This window comes from Stegostoma tigrinum, chromosome 12 (genome assembly GCF_030684315.1).
Source record: "Stegostoma tigrinum isolate sSteTig4 chromosome 12, sSteTig4.hap1, whole genome shotgun sequence".
In the NCBI taxonomy this organism is placed as follows: Eukaryota; Metazoa; Chordata; class Chondrichthyes; order Orectolobiformes; family Stegostomatidae; genus Stegostoma; species Stegostoma tigrinum.
This window is the reverse complement of record NC_081365.1, coordinates 44,670,215-44,694,368: the sequence shown is the minus strand read 5'-3', so window position 1 is coordinate 44,694,368 and position 24,154 is coordinate 44,670,215. Positions and strand designations below refer to the sequence as shown.

The following is a 24,154-nucleotide window of genomic DNA, read 5'->3' as shown; positions in this document are numbered from 1 at the left end:
GATCGATTAGCGGCAATCCCTGGGGGAAACCGAGAGTAGTCTGCAGGACTCCACCAGGAGTATCCAGCAATCCTCATTACAACACCAAAGACCTTTAGGTGGGATTTCTTAAACGGCCCACTGCTTCCTTTAAGCTAAAGGCAAGAGAGAGAGAAAAATACGCGCAGATAGTGCAATGTATTCAACAGATTGGGAGGTGGGGACGTGTGAGGGAGACTCAACTGCGATATTACTCAATTACATTTCAGGTTTTGTTGGGACTAACTTCAAATTTCGAAGAGAGATGAACTCGCCTTGACAGGACAATGTTACAGCGGGAGCTAGGAATTTAGCTCGAATTTGATTTCGTCTCCCCGCCCATGAGAGCTCCGTGCTTGTTAGCAGCACTGCGATTTCACCACTCGCTTCAGTACAAACAAGTCTGGTCAGTCTGAGCGGAATCGCTTGTCTCTTTTCTCCCTCACACCCCCCACTTTAGTGTTAGCGGAATCGGCAACTTTCCAACTAAAGTTGGGAAAAACCGTTGCCTTATCAGAACTGGCAGAAACTGCAGTCTGGTCAGAGTTAGCGGAATCGGCACACTTCCGATTCCGGGGAGCAGAAAGGCAGTTTTCCGAAGGTTAGCAGGAACAGCAGTTTGCTGAGGGCAAGCAAAACCGGGTCGGAGGAAATGGCATCGGGAGAGACTGAAAGGTTCTGGTTCCAAAAAAAGTTATCCATAGCTTTCCTTGACAAAATTCGCTCCTCGTATTGACAACCTGCTTTAAAACTGTCAGCCATATGTACACATTCTTAGGAGTTCACCAAGAACATCACACTGCACGCAGCCAGATCTGCTCGAATTATAGAGTCACACTGAACCAGCTAAATGAAATCACGGCCCTCCCGCCACCCGGCGATACATTTTCGGCGAAATCCTGGAACAAAAACGGCGAAAACCAATCTCCTTTCTCTAAGGTGGCTGTCCACACTTGGTCTCTTTATAACGCGCTCGCAGTAAAAACAGCGTTTCTGATTCTGAGTGTTGCCTCTTTTGGCCATTGGGATCGCAGTAAGCATCGAGCAATAGCCAAGTCACCGAAGCGTCAGTTCTTGCAAGTTTAGATCATGAATATAAGCAGTGGTTTGATCGAGGTGCCGTCCCCAACAAATTAGATTTTAAAAACACATGAAATGTTTATGCAGTCCCACTTATACTGAAGAAAGCATTAATTATGAAGCCCGAATTCAATATTTCATACTAAAACAACTCATCTTCGAAAATATTGTGTCGTATCCCTGTGGACAGACTGTTCATTTTGGGTTGGGCTGTCGTGAAAGGGCAGAAACTTCAACGCTGAACCTTGGGCGGACTTGCCGAGGGTTAGAAAGGTGCATTCGAGAACGTGAGCAAGCCTCTTACCCGAGTCTGAACGGGAACTGGGAGAAGGGGGTCACCCCGCCCCTTCGGTTTCACACAGCTCAGTATCACTGCAATGACAGGCGATTTAACGGTGAACTGAGGAGCACCAGTGTGCAAAGCTCTCTCCCGGGTAACTGACCTGTAGTTTTTGCTAGAGTATACATGGGACAGTATCCAACTGGAACCAATACTATTGTTCCGGTGTAATCAGAAAACGTATTGTACATTCCCACCCGACCCAACAGGTTTAGATCGGTATCTATGCCCTCTTCATGAGCCTCCTCCACTCCAGTTACTTCATCTCATATCCTTCTGTTTCTTTCTCTATCATGTATTCATCTAGCTTTTAATGCATCTATGCTGCTCACATCAACCATTCATTCCACATGGTAGGCACTCCACGTTGGCATCGTTTTCCGCATGTGTTGGGAACAGCTTATCTATCGAATCCTTCCTGAATTTGAAAGTCCTCAATCAGATGACCTCTCAGGCATTTTTCCAGTGAAGAGAGTCCCGGTATGGTTTGCGTTATGCTTGGCAGTTTCCAAAACTGCTTTCCAATAACAGAGGCTTGGACTTTCCACACCAGGAACAGAACAAGTTAAAACTGTGCACACAATTAATTTGGAAAGATGGACAGTACAACTATTTCGGATACTTTCCGTCATTGTTCAGTAGACGGTCTCTCAGTCAGGAGCCCTCCGTGACCACACAATAAGCGGGAAATTAACAACCTGGCCTCTTGCGCTGCTATGACACGGCGCATTTTCACACCCATGTAATCCAAATAGAGACACTGCAGTCGATGTCTATAATATCCCGCTTTTTTAACATCATGGATTACGGAGAAGTATGTGAATATTAGGCAACTCTTTGATCTAACCCCTCGATTGGTCACTGCAATGAATTAGTTCATGACTGCTTTGAGCTTTCAAAGTTGTGTTCATTGAACTTTTTATCTGAGAACTGCACTTCCTTTTCGGCTTCCCAAGGTAACAAGACACACAGTATTTATACCAGAACAAATAAAACGTCCACGGCGTCAGGATTTTTGAAGGAATTAAATAAAAATGCAGCTCTGTTAAACGCTGACTGGACAGAAAACATTATTTTCGTGATATCAGAGATAATGGGAACTGCAGATGCTGGAGATTCCAAGATAATAAAATGTGAGGCTGGATGAACACAGCAGGCCAAGCAGCATCTCAGGAGCACAAAAGCTGACGTTTCGGGCCTAGACCCTTCATCAGAGAGGGGGATGGGGGAGGGAACTGGAATAAATAGGGAGAGAGGGGGAGGCGGACCGAAGATGGAGAGTAAAGAAGATAGGTGGAGAGAGTGTAGGTAGGGAGGGGATAGGTCAGTCCAGGGAAGACGGACAGGTCAAGGAGGTGGGATGAGGTTAGTAGGTAGCTGGGGGTGCGGCTTGGGGTGGGAGGAAGGGATGGGTGAGAGGAAGAACCGGTTAGGGAGGCAGAGACAGGTTGGACTGGTTTTGGGATGCAGTGGGTGGGGGGGGGAAGAGCTGGACCGCTTTGCAGAACACCTCCGCTCAGTTCGCAACAAACAACTGCACCTCCCAGTCGCAAACCATTTCCACTCCCCCTCCCATTCTCTTGATGACATGTCCATCATGGGCCTCCTGCACTGCCACAATGATGCCACCCGAAGGTTGCAGGAACAGCAACTCATATTCCGCCTGGGAACCCTGCAGCCATATGGTATCAATGTGGACTTCACCAGTTTCAAAATCTCCCCTTCCCCTACTGCATCCCTAAACCAGCCCAGTTCATCCCCTCCCCCCACTGCACCACACAACCAGCCCAGCTCTTCCCCCCCACCCACTGCATCCCAAAACCAGTCCAACCTGTCTCTGCCTCCCTAACCGGTTCTTCCTCTCACCCATCCCTTCCTCCCACCCCAAGCCGCACCCCCAGCTACCTACTAACCTCATCCCAACTCCTTGACCTGTCCGTCTTCCCTGGACTGACCTATCCCCTCCCTACCTCCCCACCTACACTCTCTCCACCTATCTTCTTTACTCTCCATCTTGGGTCCGCCTCCCCCTCTCTCCCTATTTATTCCAGTTCCCTCCCCCCATCCCCCTCTCTGATGAAGGGTCTAGGCCCGAAACGTCAGCTTTTGTGCTCCTGAGATGCTGCTTGGCCTGCTGTGTTCATCCAGCCTCACATTTTATTATTTTCGTGATATGGATGGCTCTCAAAGAGTTAACCTCAGACTTTAAAAAAAGCATTGTTTCTGATTTTTAAAAAATACGGTTTTAATCACATCAGCAGTGAGGTTGTTACGTCTCTTTTTTTCAATTAAAAAGACGAGCGGGTCCTCGCATTAAAGGCCGCATCCTCGAACAGATGTCAGATTATTTCCACTCGTCTCTCAGGATCACCGCTGTAAAAAAGAACTACGCATTCTCCCATTTGAAGACCACGAGACCGCCCAACAACAACATCTTTGTCTGTTCTTATTGCTTTAGAATCTACAGCAGCAGCTGCGTTCCCTAATCATGGTATCACCCCATTATAGAGACTGGAGCAAACACATCACCACAGGCCCAAGACCAGAGTAAACAGAGCCTATATTTCCGCGTGTTGTTTTTCATCCAAATCAAACTAACTATCTAACCAATTGCAATAAATTACGAAGGGTCTTTGCAACTGTATTGGCCGAGATTTTGATCGTCAACAGACCACACAACTCCTTCCGATCGCAGTGTCAATGCGGCGCCCAAGCAGGCCCACTGCATTTCAAACGGACCAAATTCTCCTTGCTTCAACTGACCATGTGCAACGCAATCATCGAATTTTATACAAAGGAAAACAAAGAGAAAATCTTAGGAATATACAGTCCTATGTCCGACCACATTTCGGGGTATTCTATCATCAGCGCATTTTTTTCCGTTATTCCCTATACAAAGATTAAGTAATGTTGTCGTATCCCTAGGTATGAATTTTAAAACATCCATTAATAGGATACTAGAAAGAGCTACAATTCAACTGTTAGCTAAGTCATTCGAGTTTGGCATAGAAAAATGTGCTCCAAAACATGTTTTAGATGTGTCGCAAGGTTTGACCACACACGTAATTGTTAAACAACCAAAACCGTTTTCTCACAAACACAATCCAAACCCCGTAAGTCGATTTGCGATACGCCTGGAGTCTAAAGCCTTTGTGCCGGAGAAGAACGCTTTGTTTTCTTTTCCCTCGATGGAGGATGGGTGTAATGATTATATATACAAGAACGTACCCAAGCTGGGTTAACAGCATCCAGTGCACTTTTTAAAATAAACAACAAGGAAGGTGGTATTGATGTAAATCATCTTCCATAAACAACAAACTGCTACCTGAATATTCGGGCCAGTGGTTCTGCTCTACTGGCGCCTGGAGCACCTGTCCCGCGTGACTCACACCACCCGTTGATAAACCCAGCACACCTTCCACTTTTCATAATGCATTATCAAACAACACCAAATGTTCTGTTGTCGCTGTGCTTGTTTCCTTTCCCATTTTTCATTAAATGCTTCCAATAAGTGTTCAAAGGGATAGCTAAATAATTTATTCCAAGCACGTTTTGGAATAATGTGGATTGCACTGTAATATGAAGGTGCCGTGCACTAAATTAAGTTTTAATAGGATAACCATTCTTTTAGAAAGTCTCTTTTTCAGTACAGGAAATGTTCCGGTGAATGTCACTACCTACTTAGCTGCACGAGTGCGGCACAATAAAATCACTTCAAGTTGAAAGTACCGATTGACATTATCTTTTAAAACTGTAATTATTTTTATTTGACTTGCAGAGGACAAAGGATACTGTTAGCCAAGTTCGACGTCTGTACTTAATGCCATCCAGCCGATAAAGTTAAGCCATGACACACACACAGACACACAAGCCCAGCTTATAATATGCGAAGTATTACCATAGCAAGTTTTAATGAACGATAGCTTGCATTACGTGGCTATTTCAGTCAATCACCGTTAGAACACAACTCGATATTCACTGCGGAGGCACAGGCAGCTCGTTTCCTCCAAAGAGCTCAGCGATCCGTGCCTTCTCGGCCCTTTTTTTCACAAAGGTTTTTTTTAAAAAACTGCTTGCGCTCTCAGATTTCAGGACTGGTCTCCCAGGGGAGGCAGGAGCCGAGTGCGCTTCAATCAAACCCTGACTTCTCCGCTGGGAGCACAGCCTGAAATCTGATCTCGCCCACTTACTGCCTGCCTCATTCCACGCGTTTTCTTTGGGCGTAATAACCTCTCAGTTTATTGTAAACACGTTTGGGAGGGGGATGCTAGATATTTAAACAGGATGTAGCGATTGTGAAATCGGTATCCAGTGTACATAACGGCGCATCGTGACCGATAGACTAGAAGTGGCGGCCTGAGCAAAGTAAATAAGTAACCAAACCGTATGGTATCATACTTCCAGAAGGTCCTGAAAGGGGTACTGCCTATGTAAAGGTAAATGTGCAGGTTCTGAGGTTAGTCACAAAAATCACATCATGAGAAATGCTCAGCACGACACCAACTCTCAATGCAATGGGCGCTTTCAACAAATCGCCATGAGGCAGATTCCATGTTTGCACAACTTCCCTGTACCGAAGGTAAAGAAAATATTGAAGGACACCCGGTCCAACGTAAACAACCAGAATGTGTTTACCATACGGAAGAAGTCATTTCCAAACTCTGACACTATCATGTCTTCAGATTTTTAAAGAAATCATGTGGCTTTTCCTACTATATTACCAAGTACTGCAAGATCAAATGTGCCAGCATAAAGTATTTCTCAATTCGTGGTCATAAAGAAAGAGAATAGAACTGTTCATTTGGCCGTGTGAATTCCTACATATCCTACACAATAGTGATTACACTTTGAAAGAACTTCGCTTTGGACATGCAGTGGTCGTAAAAGGTGCGAGATAAATGCACGTCTTTTCTTTGCATTGTAAGGTTAAGACGTTAAACAGGATTTAAGTTAATCAAGTCATCACCACTGACCGGATAGCAAATATCTGCAGAGAGATCAAAGTGTAAACTTTCGGATATTTTTAAGAAGTGCTTTGAATGCTTCAGCTTGTGATTGCCCATGTGTCACTCGAGTCCTGCTGTAACACACCACAACTGGATTTTTAACAGATTATAATTAAATGGCTGTGCGGTTTTTTTAAAATTACTCGATTTGCTTAACGTGAACAAAAACGATAATGTGAATCTTGATTCAGATTCGAAAACCTCTCCACGGCCGCTCTGCTGTGTTCGCCAATCTAATCAGATTTCAAATTCTACGGGACCACAAATGAACTATTCGAGATATCCTGGTAACACGTGTCTGCACATGACGCAGTGCTGTTGTGCAAATACCCAACCCCATGGCAACATTTGATAGCAATTTGTATTTTGCCTTCCTTCAATTTACTTATGTCTAGCGAGCGAGGTGAGTGCATTGCACTAAAATAATTCAGACCAAAATGTATCTGTTCAAATGTAAATGCTTATATAAGCAGATCACTTAACATGTTACACGTAGCCGCCTCAGCGTTCAAATTAAAATTTCAAAACCAAGCATGCATTCAACGCACGGCTTATAATAGACACCTTTAAGGAATACTCAGGTCTAAGTTCAGCTGTATCGTTTTAAACGAGGCAAAACCTAAATTTGTATTTTTCTTATATACCGTGCGATGCCATCAGATTATAGCAACCTCAAATAAATCCAGTCGAGCGACAGTATGAACAATATAGTCTTTAGGGATTTGCATAACTAATACGGTAAGTTTTACAAATTTGCAACATCGCTGTTCTTTAATCAAAGTGTCACAAACCTCCTCATTTTTGTTCTGGTGGTTTACTTTCTGCTGTCAAAAATGTAACGGCCAAATATATTACTTCTGTCGCTCCAAAATTATGCAATATATGGCCAGTCCGGAAAGTGAAGCTAATTTTGCAATTTCCAACCACCCGATGCACGTGGGTGAGAGCTCGAGGGTGGACTCTTTTTGCATGTCCTCTAGAGAATCCAAGAAACGTATAATCAGATGCTGAAGTGTTAAGTACCATACTTGTCTCCTGTGTTAAGACTTTAAAGCCAGCTTTCAAGCTCCCAGTTTGCAGGGAACAATGCAAGGGCAGTTACAAATGGTCAGGGCAGAAGGTTTCCAACAATAGACTTTCCATCCTTTCATTTATCTAAGCTTGGCGCAATGAGCCTCTGCACGGCACTCCAGTTTGCGCCTGTTATGTAAATTCTCACGTGTAATATTAAAGCAAGGCATTTTTGAAATACAAGAATCCACAAAATAAGCTCCACAGAAAACATATCAAAATCGCCACCGCAGGTCTTCCCACTGATGCAACTTCGTTCGGAAAACAGCTTGTCGAATTAATAGACGAATTTAAAATGCATTGGAGACCACAGTGGGAAGAAGGAAGTGACCTTCTTAAGCAGCCTTTACATCAGTGAGCGACAGCTGAGAAACACGGAATACATGGGTTGAACCGCGCGCTCAGATGCAACACTTCGATATTTTTTGAATGCTACGTGAAATGAGTAAATTTGGAACTAAACTCTCGAGCTGCGAAGTAGAAACTTCATTGCCGATACATTTCTAAGTTGATTTTGTCAACTAGGTGACAATATATCTAAATCACACGTTTTAAAGGCTACTACTGGTCACTGCAGCTGTTGCAGCATTATGTATACCCGGCAGCTGCTCGGATTCATTGTAGTTTACTAAACTTTACACAGAATGTTGCTGCATGATAACATTAAAAGACGTATTATCAAATAATAGTGTTATTGATAAACTGAGCACAAAATAGATGAATAAGAAAAATAGTTGCCCGGAACTGAAATGGAATACTCTATATTCTATTTCGGTTAAGAATTGGGTTCAATCAATTAAATTTAACACGTCAAACGCCAAAATATCACTCTTCAAGAAACTTTAGAAAATATCTGCTCTTTAGCTGGACCTTGATTGTTTAAGAAAATCTCAATTTTATAGGTCTAAAAATGCAAACACTAGACAATTATTTGCCAGAGAACCCAATGAGCGTGAAGATAATGCGTCCATCGACCGGCAGGACGACATAAAACTGGAGCACAGAATATCCCCGCTTCTATCTCGACAGAGAAATCAGTATCCAATAACATTGCAGCATATATTACACTATCATGTAACAAGAAACGTTTCTCCACAACTATGCAAAAGGTTGGCGGTAAGCACCGGTTCCCTGCCCTTACTATTCATCAGAGTTCGTGTTTGTGTTGATCTTGGCTTAGCAAACACACAATTAACTCCTGCAAGCCCGTCAGTGTCTCTATGATGATAGTATTGCGAATGGCACCTTAACCCATTCTTGACCAAGTGATGCATGTCAGTTTGTGGGCCCTTGTTTGGATAACAGATTCACGGGGTCTATCTTAAGGAAATATTTTGTTCATTTAGCCAAATTTTTCTAAAGATGTGCAACAGATCTGCAAAATCAAAACACGTTTGCCGTAGATTTTGTTTCGAAACATAACACGTGCTGAGAAGGCAAGATTGTATGATGTACGTTATTAGCTCGAAGTTAATTACGTGTATCTCGTTTTGAGGTGTTTAAGTTATCCGATACAATTATACTTTTAATTTAGATTAATTGCTCGAGTACACGGAGAGTAAAACGGTGGCTTAATTTGGTATTCCAAATATTCACAGGAATTCTAAAGTCCATGAGAAATTTCGAACTACGTCATTCATCAACCAGGTATAAATATACCAAATAAACTGCTGTGCGTGAAAGGAATCACAAATCCGGAGCAACGGATACTAAACCTTGCATCTGAATGCTAAAACACACAAAAGTGCATTTACTTACAATAAGTTGGATTTTGCGCCTCGATTCACAAGTAAGTGCAAAAGGGTGAATGTGCGAATGGCTAGATTATCTGACGAGGTGAGCTCAGCCATCTGGGGACAATAATAGGTGGTAAAAATCCAACTCCTGGGTATTATATTGCTTCCAGATGTAGCTACCAGATGCAACAGATGATGCCATAAACTGCAAAATCTCAGATTCTGACTGAAATTGTTTGCTCGTTACAAAGGTGACAGAAAATCTTCTGCACCGATTACAAGTGGAAATAAAAAAAATGAACTTAAAACACTGCAGCATTTCAATGTGAATTATACAACAAACGCAGGTTTATTTCTTCAGCTGGTTCAGAGGTTCTACAGTAATAATATATTTTCGGTGCTTCCTACCGCCTAACTAACATATATATAATTACACCTAAATACTGGCCTTAGTGGAAAAGCCAGGTTTACTACCGTTTTTTGTACACTACACTTGGTTTGTGTGAAGGTTAATGTGGTTTATTTACATATACAGTCTTCGACCTCCCCTCCCAGCAGCACTATGGCTACACCTACACAATGACCTCAGTAGTTCAAGAAGACGGCTCACTACCACCTCCAGATAAATTAGGATGGGCAATAAATGCTTGTTTAGCCTGCAAAGCCTACATCCCGGGAAATAACAAAAATTTTAAAAAGTACTAATAGTTCCAAAGAATGGTACGGCGTGGTCTTTAGCGATTGTACCTAGAGGGCTGCAAAGCGGAATTTTGTGGTTTTGGACAATGAAGACAATTTCTAACGTATTTACAAAAATAACAGTTTGCTTGGTCACAAAAGTCATGACCAAGTTTAGTACAGATACCATGTCGATACTTAATCGTATTTACTATCCAACTGTGCCACTGTTAGGGTAGATCGGATTGTGGACTGTGGCCGGTTGCTCTTGAAGTTGTCCCAATACGTTCATAGGGTATTTAAATCAACGAATCGTAGGTGCGTGTGATATTCTCGTGAAAATCGACCGGGTTTTTTTTACTGGCGTCTAATGTTTGAAACAACCTCCAACATAAGGATTCTGTTTCATTTGGAATCTGTGACCTGTCAGTTACGCCAAGAGAAGATCGTTCAGTCTGGAATTCACCATGGAGTTGGCCCGGTTCAGATGCACGCAGTGTGTCCCCTCCTCACATTCTGGCGCTCTGACCGAAGGGCAATCTACTTCTGCGATTATTCAGTTTTTGTTTGGTTTAAAGTGGGTTGCAGTCTTTAAAAAAAAACTCGACAGCAAATTCTAATGATGCGGGTGTAATGAAAATGGAATATTTCAAGTCAAAATATATCATTTACTAATATTTTTAAAAGTTAGGGTGAAATGGAAATCGAGATATGAGAACATGATTTCGAGGCGTAGAGAAACCGTAGATGCCTAGTTGGGACATCGGTAGTTTCAAGGTATTTGTTTACTTTCCATCTAAACAGACGCGGAAGGCGAGTGGTCAGCGGATCAGTCGCCTTTGAGCAAGGAACCTTACGTACTTCAACAGAGAGTTTCACAGCGCCACTAAACAAATAGTACTCACGCAGCTGGGAAGAGCAACACATTTCCAACAAAACGGAAACGCGTAGAATCCACATATTCTAAGGGGTTTAACAAGGGAAATCGGCGCGCCAGCTCGCAATCCGCGATCGTTTCACTTAAAACTGGACCTTCCGACAGATGCGCAGACCGCGCTCACACAAGCCAGCGAAACAGACAAAAGGGAACAGGCCGTCACTACTGCTGCCGCTTCCACCCCAACCAACTCTCCTTAGTAGAGGGAACTCTGCATTCATGCAGCATTTTAAATAGTTCAAAGAAAAGTTAATTTGCTGAACAAAGGTGCATCTACTCCAGGAGGCGCTCAGCAATTGTATAAATGGATATTTTTAAAAATACATCGTATGCGCTTACAGTTCCAGCATACACGTCTTGTGTTGTGTCACGCTGAGACTGTGAGACTCGCACACGAGATGGTCATGCATGCTAACACCTCCCGCGCTATATCCGTATCATGAAATTCTCCGCCAACAACTTTCAGTCTCTGTTCACAGGGTAGAGGGCCGGGCCTGCCCATCAAAACCTAAACCAGGCTCTGGTTTACTTGCCCTCAATTTTTCTCTCTCTCTCTCTCTCTGCGATGATCATTCTCTCCTCCCTGAGCGAGCAGGGAGCCGGCCACTGCTGTCTAGACTAATCGATCACTTAGACAGAGACATAGAAATACAGTCAGAAGCCTTCAGTCAGGCAAAGCTGGTAGCTGCCACACGGGTACTTGTCACCTTGCAGGTAACCGGCTAGAACAACCTTCACCATTAAACCTCAGCTGAAAGGCACATTCTTATCGTCTGAAGTGACTAGTAACATATTAGGCGGACGATGCACACTTTAAACAGTAAAAGAGACACGTTTGTTAAAAGCTGCTCTCGCAATAATCTCAAAGGCACAGTTCAAAAATAAATCATCCGTCAGTGTGACCCATAAGGTTCAACTCACTAGCTCAGAATAACTTGGTACGCTGTAGTTATTTGCGATATATACACATTGGGAACTAATTCCCCCCGCCGCCTTTAAACGATCAGTTAACTCCCTTTAATAAAACGCTTCCATCTACTCAGTTGCTGTACCGTGTAAGGGACACGATGTTTTTTTTACAAATAAACGATTCCCGTCCTGATTCATTGTACCTGAGCTGATTCTTACAACGTAAATAAATCAATTAAAAGCATTTGGTTATACTCGGACCGGAATTCCGTGAATCAATCCTCGTCCTCGCCGGTTTGGGAGAGGAGTTGGTGGGGGTGGGGGGTTTCTAGATTTGGCTTTCCGCGATTAGCCTTCGGGGTGGCACTGGCTCCGCGCTTTCTCGTACGATCCGGAGACTGAGCGAAATGCGATGCGAAAAGCCGCAGTTACTGTGCGGGCAATGTCTACAGCACTTCGCAAATCTTCTCAACAAAAAGTGACGTTCCCAAGTCAGGCCAAGCCGCTCCAGATGAATGATCGGTGTGGTTTCAAAAAAGAAAGGCCGATTGGATCAGATCCTGCGCCAAACCCACGAAGTAGTTAGGCACGGGAGGAGCAGGATCGTGCTCGGATAGTCCGAGTCTCGAAACTTGCCCTCAACATTCAGGCGAGACGCGCACATATACAGCGAGAGCCGAGCTAACGTGGAAAGAATGAGGAGCCAATCTTCCTCAAAACAGAGAAATAGGTTCTAGTTAGCCCGCTCCTGGGTGAGAGAGAAATCACCACCCAGTCTCCGCGTCCTTACAAACGCTTTACTAACCAGAAAAACCCCGTCGAAAAACCACTCCCTTCACACACGCACACAAAAAATCACCCCTTACCTGATTGCAGGCTCTCGGCAGAATTTCACCAGCCTCTTGTTCTGGTGCTGACCTCGTCTTTAATTCATCCACGTGCCTTTTCAGGTTTTTTTAAATCGCCAAGCCAGAGAGAGACTTCTTTCATCTGAGCGGATCAGACGTGTGCTCACAGATCGCCCCCAAAAAGTCCGGATATCCACCACACACACACACACACTCACACACACAGAGCAATCCGCCGCCGGTTCACAGTAAAAGGTGCGAGCAGGGCAGGCCTGCCCCCCCCCAACCCACACCCTCCCAGTGTTGCCGGCTCTTCCCCCTGGGGTTGTAGCAGCGGCTCTCAGTGTACAGGTGGCGGGCGGCTGCGAGTCTCAGGCACGGCAAGACTCCGCAGCGCCATGTTGGTTCCTCACCACATCGAGAGCGGCGAAACCATCCAGTCTGTGGGTTCTCTCTCTCAGGCTCTGCTCGCCCCACATGCCCTGCCTTGCGTAAAACCTCAGGCTGCTGCCTGCTGGAAGAAGGGGGAGTGGGGGGGGTGGGTTGGCGGTGTTTACAGAGAAGAAGCCTTCTGGCAGATCGCTGAAGCAGATGTGCTTCAGCGTCTGCACAGAGCGAACGGATTTTTTTAAATTTCCGATCCAGCCCTTAGCGTGCAGCTCCCCTCCGAGCCTGGAAAAAATCTCTTACCCATAAGGCCAGTCGCTAACTTCAATTACCATAAACATCAACCTTTAGCTCACAACCCCAAGACCAAACCCTCCTACACCCCCCCCCCCACCCCCGCAAAACAACCTCCGCCATTCACAATCCGCAGACACCGCGGAACGCCGACCAGCTTCATTCTGGCTGGGTATTTTTTAAGCGAAACATAGAGGGGGGGGGGGGGGAATTCCTAGTCTTAATCAGAGCACAGGGCGGAATCCCGGGAGAGAGAGAGAGAGAGAAACAGCGACGGCGAGATAAAACTTTCAAGCGTCCGCTTCACTCGGCTCCTGCCTGCTGTTCACTGCGTTCCTCAACTACGTGGTGAGAATCACACTCCCGTTCACATACACACATCCTCCAGGTTAGCGGGTGGTCTGCACCAGGAGGAGTGGAGTTCGGGGGTTTGTTCTCTCCTCTAGTTGTTGCCCCCGATGAGCAATTTTATGTTCAATTGCCAACCTCGATGTTTCCACCTTGTCTGCACAAACAGAAATGAAGGTATATTTTTCCGTAGACGAAGTGCTAACGTTACATTCCACCCCCCCAACTCAATGAAAAAAACATCGGAATCTAACCAGAAAAGCTCACAGAGACTAAATTTCACGTCGAATAAAATGTCTTCACTGTTTCGATAAAATTAATTTACAGGGAGTCAGCCTTCATTTTTATCACTTCCACAGCTTTCAGCAGGTAGTCTTCGAAACTTGTTTATTTATCTGTACACTGAAAAGAGGTCACATTTACCTCCCCAAAATAGACACAAGGTGCAAATGATTTGAAAATTACAGCATAGTGCAAATAGGTAACTCATGCTCTTCAGAAATACAAAGTACGCTTTCCCAGGTATGAGATTGCAAGCAGAAATGACGAAAGATGCAAATCATATCGTTGAAGCACGGGCGCGCGCGCGCGCGCACACACACACACATACAGAGAGTTTACTTTGAAGGTGCTTTGCGGAGCTCAAGGAACGCTGCCTTCACCAGTCTCCTGGGAGCTGACCCACAGGTCAGGACGCGGTGCGCAGGTCTCGCACGGGAAATCTTCACTCAAGGGCTCTTACGCTCACTATACACCTATTATACAATGAAGCACACACTCACTCTAAACATCTCAGCACACATTATGTGCTGTGTGTACAATGTGTACTGAGAGGTTTACAGAGTGTGCGCTTCAATGTATAATATGTTGAGTGTGTGTAAAATAAGTGCACAGTGTGTGCTGGGAGTGTACGGTGAATGTGCACTGAGCATACAACGATCGAATGTGTGCACCGTGAATGCACAGTGTGTGCCGACACTGAGTGCACAGAGTGTGTGTACAATGTGTGCTGTGTGTGTGCTGGAGGAGTATATTAAGTGTGCGCTGTGTGTACACTCACTGTAGACTCAACACACACTCATTGTACACAACATAAACTCAGCACACTCCCCCAGGAGACACAAACATACACACACACCACTCACCCACAGCGCACGCACACATACACACACCACTCTCCCATAGCACGCGTGCTCACACACACCACTCTCCCACAGCATGCATGCACACACACACACCACTCTCCCACAGCATGCGTGCGTGCACACACACACACCACTCTCCGACAGCATGCGTGCACACACACACCACTTTCCAACAGCACACATGCGCGCGCGCACACACACACCACTCTCCCACAGCACATGCACACACACACACACACACACACCACTCTCCCACAGCACATGCACACACACACCACTCTCCCACAGCACGCGCACACACACACACCACTCTTCCACAGCACGCGCGCACACACACCACTCTCCGACAGCACGCGAGCACACACACGCACACCACTCTTTCACAGCACGCGCGCACACACACTACTCTTCCGCAGCACGCGCACACACACACCACTCTCCCACAGCACGCGTGCACACACACACACCACTCTCCCACAGCACACGTGCACACACACACACCACTCTCCCACAGCACACGTGCACACACACACACCACTCTCCGACAACACGCGTGCACACACACACCACTTTCCGACAGCACACGTGCGCGCGCGCGCGCACACACACACCACTCTCCCACAGCACATGCACACACACACCACTCTCCCACAGGAGGCGCACACACACCACTCTCCCACAGCACGCGCACACACACACACCTCTCCCACAGCACGCGCACACACACACACCACTCTCCCACAGCACGCACCCACACACACACACACACACACACACACACACCACTTTCCCACAGCACATGCACACACACACCACTCTCCCACAGCACGCGCACACACACCACTCTCCCACAGCACGCGCCCACACACACACCACTCACCCACACACACACCACTCTTCCACAGCACGCACGCACACACACACACACACCACTCTCCCACAGCACGCGCACACACACCACTCTCCCACAGCATGCGCCCACACACACACCACTCTCCCACAGCACGCACCCACACACACACCACTCTTCCGCAGCACGCGCACACACACACCACTCTTCCGCAGCACGCGCACACACACACACCACTCTCCGACAGCACGCGTGCACACACACACCACTCTTCCACAGCACGCGCGCACACACACCACTCTTCCGCAGCATGCGCACACACACACACCACTCTCTGACAGCACGCAAGCACGCACACACACCACTCTCCGACAGCACGCGTGCACACACACACCACTCTCCCACAGCACACGTGCACACACACACCACTCTCCCACAGCACACGTGCACACACACCACTCTCCCACAGCACACGTGCACACACACACACCACTCTCCGACAGCACACGTGCACACACACACCACTCTCCCACAGCACACGTGCACACACACACCACTCTCCCACAGCACACGTGCACACACACACCACTCTCTGACAGCACGCGTGCACACACCCATTCTCCCACAGCGCACACACACATACACACCACTCTCCCACAGCACACACACACACACACACACACCACTCTCCCACCGCATGCACGCACACACACACCACTCTCCCACACACACACCTCACCCACAGCACAAACACACACACACCACTCTCCGACAGCACGCGTGCACACACACACACACCACTCTCCCACAGCACACACACACACACCACTCTCCCACACACACCTCACCCACAGCGCGCACACACACACCACTCTCCGACAGCACGCGCGCGCACACACACACCACTCTCCGACAGCACATGCGCATCACTGTCCGACAGCACGCGTGCACACATGCAACTCTCCCACAGCATGTGCACACACACAACTCTCCATCAGCATGCGTGCACACACACACACACCACTCTACGACAGCACACGTGCACACACACACACACACACACACCCCGCTCTCCGACAGCACACGGGCACACACACACACACACCCCACTCTCCGACAGCACACGTGCACACACACACACACACACACACACACACACACACGCACACACACACCACTCTCCCACAGTGCACACACACACACCACTCTCTGACAGAACGCATGCACACACACCATTCCACCACAGCATGCACACACACACCACTCTCCCACAACACGCGCGCACACACACACCACTCTACAACAGCACACGTGCACACACACACACCCCGCTCTCCGACAGCACGCGTGCATACACACAGACACACACACACACCACTCTCCCACAGCACGCGCGCACACACACACACAACCACTCTCCCACAGCACGCGCGCGCACACACACACACCACTCTCCGACAGCGCGCGCACGCGCACACCACTCTCAGTGCGCGCGTGCGCGCACACCACTCTCACACAGCGTGCACACCACTCACACAGCGCGCGCACACACACCACTCTCACACAGCGCGCGCACACACACACCACTCTCACACAGTGCACGCACACACCACTCTCACACAGCGCGCGTGCGCGCGCACACACACACACCACTCTCACACCGCGCGCGCACGCGCACACATACACCACTCTCACACAGCGTGCACACACACACCACTCTCACACACGCACACACACACCACTCACACAGCGCGCGCGCACACCACTCTCACACAGCGCGCGCGCACACACACCACTCTCACACAGTGCGCGCACACACCACTCTCACACAGCGCGCGCGCATACCCACACCACTCTCACACAGCACACGCACGCACACACACACCACTCTCACACAGCGCGCACGCACACCACTCTCACACAGCACGTGCGCACACCACTCTCACACAGCGCGCGCGCACACACACACCACTCTCTCACAGCACACGTGCGCATACACACACCACTCTCACACAGCGCGCGCACACCCACACCACTCTCACACAGCGTGCGTGCGCACACACACACACCACTCTCACACAGCGCACGCACGCGCACACACACACCACTCTCACGTGCGCGTGCACACACACACCACTCTCGCACAGCGCGCACGCACGCACACACACCAATCTACCACAGTACTCATACACACATGCACCATGCTCCCACAGCGCGCATACACACACAGACACACACACACACACACACACACACACACACACACACACACACACCATTCTCCCACGGTGCGCACGCACATACATACACACACACACCACTCTCCCATGGCACTCATACACACACACCACTCTCTCATAGCGCGCACACACACATTGTGCGTGCACACAGCACTCTCCCACGGCATGCGCGCACATGCACACACACACCCCACTCTCCCACAGCGCGAGCACGCACACACACACCACTCTACCACAGCACAGGCACACACATACCACGATCCCAAAGCGCACACACACGCACACACCACGCTCCCACAGCGCACGCACACACACACCACTCTCCCACAGCGCGCGCACACGCACACACACCACTCTCCCACAGCGCGCACACACACACACCACTCTCCCACAGCGCGCGCGCGCACACACACCACTCTCCCACAGCGCGCGCACACACACCACTCTCCCTCAGCGCGCGCGCACACATACACCACTCTCCCACAGCACATGCACACACACACCACTCTCCGACAGCACGCGCTCGCGCACACACACACCACTCTCCGACAGCACGCACGCACACACGCAGCACTCTCCCACAGCACGCGAGCACACACACAACTCTCCCACAGCATGTGCACACACACAACTCTCCATCAGCATGCGTGCACACACACACACCACTCTACGACAGCACACGTGCACACACACAAACCCTGCTCTCCGACAGCACGCGTGCACACAAACACACCCCGCTCTCCGACAGCACGCGTGCACACACACAGACACACACCCACACCACTCTCCCACAGCACGCGCACACACACACACACACAACCACTCTCCCACAGCATGCACACACAAACACCACTCTCCGACAGCGTGCGCACGTGCACACCACTCTCAGCGCACATGTGCGCGCACACCACTCTCACACAGCGCGCACGCGTGCACACCACTCTCACACAGCGCGCGCACACACACCACTCTCACACAGCGCGCGCACACAAACACCACTCTCACATAGCGCGCGCACACACACACCACTCTCACACAGCGCGCGCACACACACACCACTCTCACACAGCGCGCGCACACACCACTCTCACACAGCGCGCGTGTGCGCACACACACACACCACTCTCACACAGCACACGCGTGCACACACACACCACTCTCACACAGCACACGCGTGCACACACACACCACTCTCACACAGCGCGCGCACACACACACCACTCTCACACAGCCCACGCATGCACGCACACACACACACCACTCTCGCGCAGCACGCACGCACACACACATACCAATCTACCACAGTACTCATACACACATGCACCACGCTCCCACAGTGCGCATACATACACACACACCTCGCTCCCACAGCACGCGCGCGCGCACGCACACAGACACAGACACACACACACACACACACACACACACACACACACACACACACACACACACACACACACACACACCACTCTCCCATGGCGCGCACGCACATACATACACACACACACACACACACACACACACACACACACACCACTCTCCCATGGCACTCATACACACACCACTCTCCCACAGCGCGCGCACACACACATCGTGCGTGCACACAGCACTCTCCCACGGCATGCGCGCACATGCACACACACACACCACTCTCCCACGGCGCAAGCGCGCGCGCGCACACACACAAACACACACACACACCACTCTCCCACGGCGCGAGCACGCACGCACACACCACTCTACCACAGCACAGACACACACACACACACCACAATCCCAAAGCGCACACACACGCACACACCACGCTCCCACAGCGCACGCACACACACACACACCACTCTCCCACAGCACGCGCGCACACACACACACACACACCACTCTCCCACAGCACGCGCACACACACACACCACTCTCCCACAGCGCGCACACACACACACCACTCTCCCACAGCGCGCACACACACACCACTCTCCCACGGCGCGAGCACGCACGCACACACCACTCTACCACAGCACAGACACACACACACCACGATCCCAAAGCGCACACACACGCACACACCATGCTCCCACAGCGCACGCACACACACACCACTCTCCCACGGCGCGAGCACGCACGCACACACCACTCTACCACAGCACAGACACACACACATCACTCTCCCACAGCGCGCGCACACACATGCACACACCACACTCCCACAGCACGCGCACACACACACACACACCACTCTCCCACAGCGCTGACACACACACCACTCTCCCACAGCGCGCACACGTACACACACACCACTCTCCCACAGCGCGCACACGCACATACATACCACTCTCCCACAGCGCGCACACGCACATACACACCACTCTCCCACAGCGCGCACATGCAAACACACACCACTCTCCCACAGCGCTCATACACACACACACCACGCTCCACAGCGTGCATACATACACACACACCACGCTCCCACAGCATGCACACACAAACACACACACACCACTCTCCCACAGCGTGCACACGCACATACACACCACTCTCCCACAGCGCGCACATGCAAACACACACCACTCTCCCACAGCGCTCATACACACACACACCACGCTCCACAGCGTGCACACACAAACACACACACACACACCACGCTCCCACAGCATGCACACACACACACACACACACACACCACGCTCCACAGCATGCATACATACACACACGCACACACACACACCACTCTCCCACAGTGCACACACACACACCACTCTCCCACAGCACGCGCACACACACACACACACACACACACCACTCTCCCACAGCGCGCGCACACACACACCACTCTCCCACAGCGCGCGCACACACACACACACCACTCTCCCACAGCGCGCACACACACACACACACCACTCTCCCACAGCGCGCACATGCAAACACACACCACTCTCCCACAGCGCGCACACACAAACACACACCACTCTCCCACAGCGCGCACACGTACACACACACCACTCTCCCACAGCACGCACACGCACATACACACCACTCTCCCACAGCGCGCACACGCACATACACACCACTATCCCACAGCGCGCACATGCAAACACGCACCACTCTCCCACAGCACTCATACACACACACACCACGCTCCACAGCGTGCATACATACACACACACCACGCTCCCACAGCATGCACACACAAACACACACACACACACCACGCTCCCACGGCATGCACGCGTGAGCGCACCCACACAACACGCGCCCACAGCACGCGCGCACACCCACACACCACTCTCCCACAGCGCATACACACACACACCACTCTCCCACAGCGCGTGCGCACACACACACACACACACACACACACACACACACACACACACACACACACACACCGCTCTCCCACAGCGCGCGCACACCCACACACCACTCTCCCACAGCGCACACACACACACCACTCTCCCACAGCGCGTGCACACACACACACACACACACACCACTCTCCCACTGCGCGCGCACACACTCACACACCACTCTCCCACAGCACGCACACGCACACGAGCGCACACACACACCACTCTCCCATGGCGTGCATGCGTGAGCGCACACACACACCACTCTCCCACGGCGTGCATGCGTGAGCGCACACACACACCACTCTCCCACGGCGTGCATGTGTGAGCGCACACACACACCACTCTCCCACGGCGTGCATGCGTGAGCGCACACACACACCACTCTCCCACGGCGTGCATGCATGAGCGCACACACACACCACTCTCCCACGGCGCGCGCGCGCACACACACACCACTCTCCCACAGCGTGCGCACACACACACCACTCTCCCAAGGCGCGCGCGCACACATACCACTCTCCCACGATGCGAGCGCACGCGCACACACACACCACTTTCCCACGGCGCGAGCACGCACACACACACCACTCTACCACAGCACAGGCACACACACACATCACGATCCCAAAGCGCACACACAGACACCACGCTCCCACAGCGCACGCACACACACACACACACACACCACTCTCCCACAGCACGTGCACACACACACCACTCTCCCACAGCGCGCGCGCGCGCGCGCGCACACACACACACACACACACACACACACACACCACTCTCCCACTGCGCGCGCACACACTCACACACCACTCTCCCACAGCACGCACACGCACACGAGCGCACACACACACCACTCTCCCACGGCGTGCATGCGTGAGCGCACACACACACCACTCTCCCACGGCGTGCATGCGTGAGCGCACACACACACCACTCTCCCACGGCGTGCATGTGTGAGCGCACACACACACCACTCTCCCACAGTGTGCATGCGTGAGCGCACACACACACCACTCTCCCACGGCGTGCATGCGTGAGCGCACACACACACCACTCTCCCACGGCGCGCGCGCGCACACACACACCACTCTCCCACAGCGTGCGCACACACACACCACTCTCCCAAGGCACGCGCGCACACACACCACTCTCCCACGATGCGAGCGCACGCGCACACACACACCACTTTCCCACGGCGCGAGCACGCACACACACACCACTCTACCACAGCACAGGCACACACACACATCACGATCCCAAAGCGCACACACAGACACCACGCTCCCACAGCGCACGCACACACACACACACACACACCACTCTCCCACAGCACGTGCACACACACACCACTCTCCCACAGCGCGCGCACACACACACACACACACACACACACACACACACACACACCACTCTTCCACAGTGCGCGCAAACACACCACTCTCCCACTGCGCGCGCACACACACACCACTCTCCCATGATGCGAGCGCACGCACACACACACACCACTCTCCCACGGCGCGAGCATGCACACACACACCACTCTACCACAGCACAGGCACACACACACATCACGATCCCAAAGCGCACACACATACACCACGCTCCCACAGCGCACGCACACACACACACCACTCTCCCACGATGCGAGCGCACGCGCACACACACACCACTTTCCCACGGCGCGAGCACGCACACACACACCACTCTACCACAGCACAGGCACACACACACATCACGATCCCAAAGCGCACACACAGACACCACGCTCCCACAGCGCACGCACACACACACACACACACACCACTCTCCCACAGCACGTGCACACACACACCACTCTCCCACAGCGCGCGCACACACACACACACACACACACACACACACACACACCACTCTTCCACAGTGCGCGCAAACACACCACTCTCCCACTGCGCGCGCACACACACACCACTCTCCCATGATGCGAGCGCACGCACACACACACACCACTCTCCCACGGCGCGAGCATGCACACACACACCACTCTACCACAGCACAGGCACACACACACATCACGATCCCAAAGCGCACACACATACACCACGCTCCCACAGCGCACGCACACACACACACCACTCTCCCACAGCGCGTGCACACACACACCACTCTCCCACAGCGTGCGCAAACACACCACTCTCCCACAGCACACGCGCACACGCACACACCAATCTCCCACAGCACGCGCGCACACACACACACACCACTCTCCCACAGCGCGCACACGCACACCACTCTCACAGCATGCACAGGCACACACACACACACCACTCTCCCACAGCGCATGCACACACACACACCACACTCCCACAGCGCACACACACACACCAGTGTCCCACAGCGCGCACACGCAGACACACACCACTCTCCCACAGCACTCATACACACACACACCACGCTCCCACGGCGTGCACGCGTGAGCGCACCCACACACCACGCTCCCACAGCACACGCGCACACACACACCACTCTCCCACAGCGCGCACAAGCGCACACACACCTCTCCCACAGCGCGCGCACGCACACACACCACTCTCCCACAGCGCGCGCACACAAACACACACACACACACACCACTCTCCCACAGCACGCACACGCACACCACTCTCACAGCACGCACACGCACACACACACACCACTCTCCCACAGCGCGCACACGCACACACACATACAACACTCTCCCACAGCGCGCACACGCACACACACACCACTCTCCCACAGCGCGCACACGCACACACACACCACTCTCCCACAGCGCGCACGCGCGCACACACACACCACTCTCCCACAGCGTGCACGCGCACACACACACCACTCTCCCACAGCGCGCACACGCACACACACACCACTCTCCCACAGCACGCACGCGCACACACACACCACT

General features: G+C 51.0%; 1 protein-coding gene across 11 annotated transcripts in view; it reads right to left on the bottom strand.

Moving 5' to 3' along the window:
- The window catches only part of bcor (BCL6 corepressor), a 311,037-nt gene that overhangs the window by 93,020 nt on the left and 193,863 nt on the right, over window positions 1-24,154 (bottom strand). Inside the window, exon 1 of one of the 11 annotated variants that reach the window (XM_048540217.2) lies at window positions 12,642-13,316. The exons of the other annotated variants lie outside the window; for them this stretch is intronic. The gene's annotated coding sequence lies outside the window, so the exon portion shown is untranslated. Of the gene's footprint in view, window positions 1-12,641; window positions 13,317-24,154 lie in introns of those variants that run through there. 11 annotated transcript variants of the gene reach the window in all.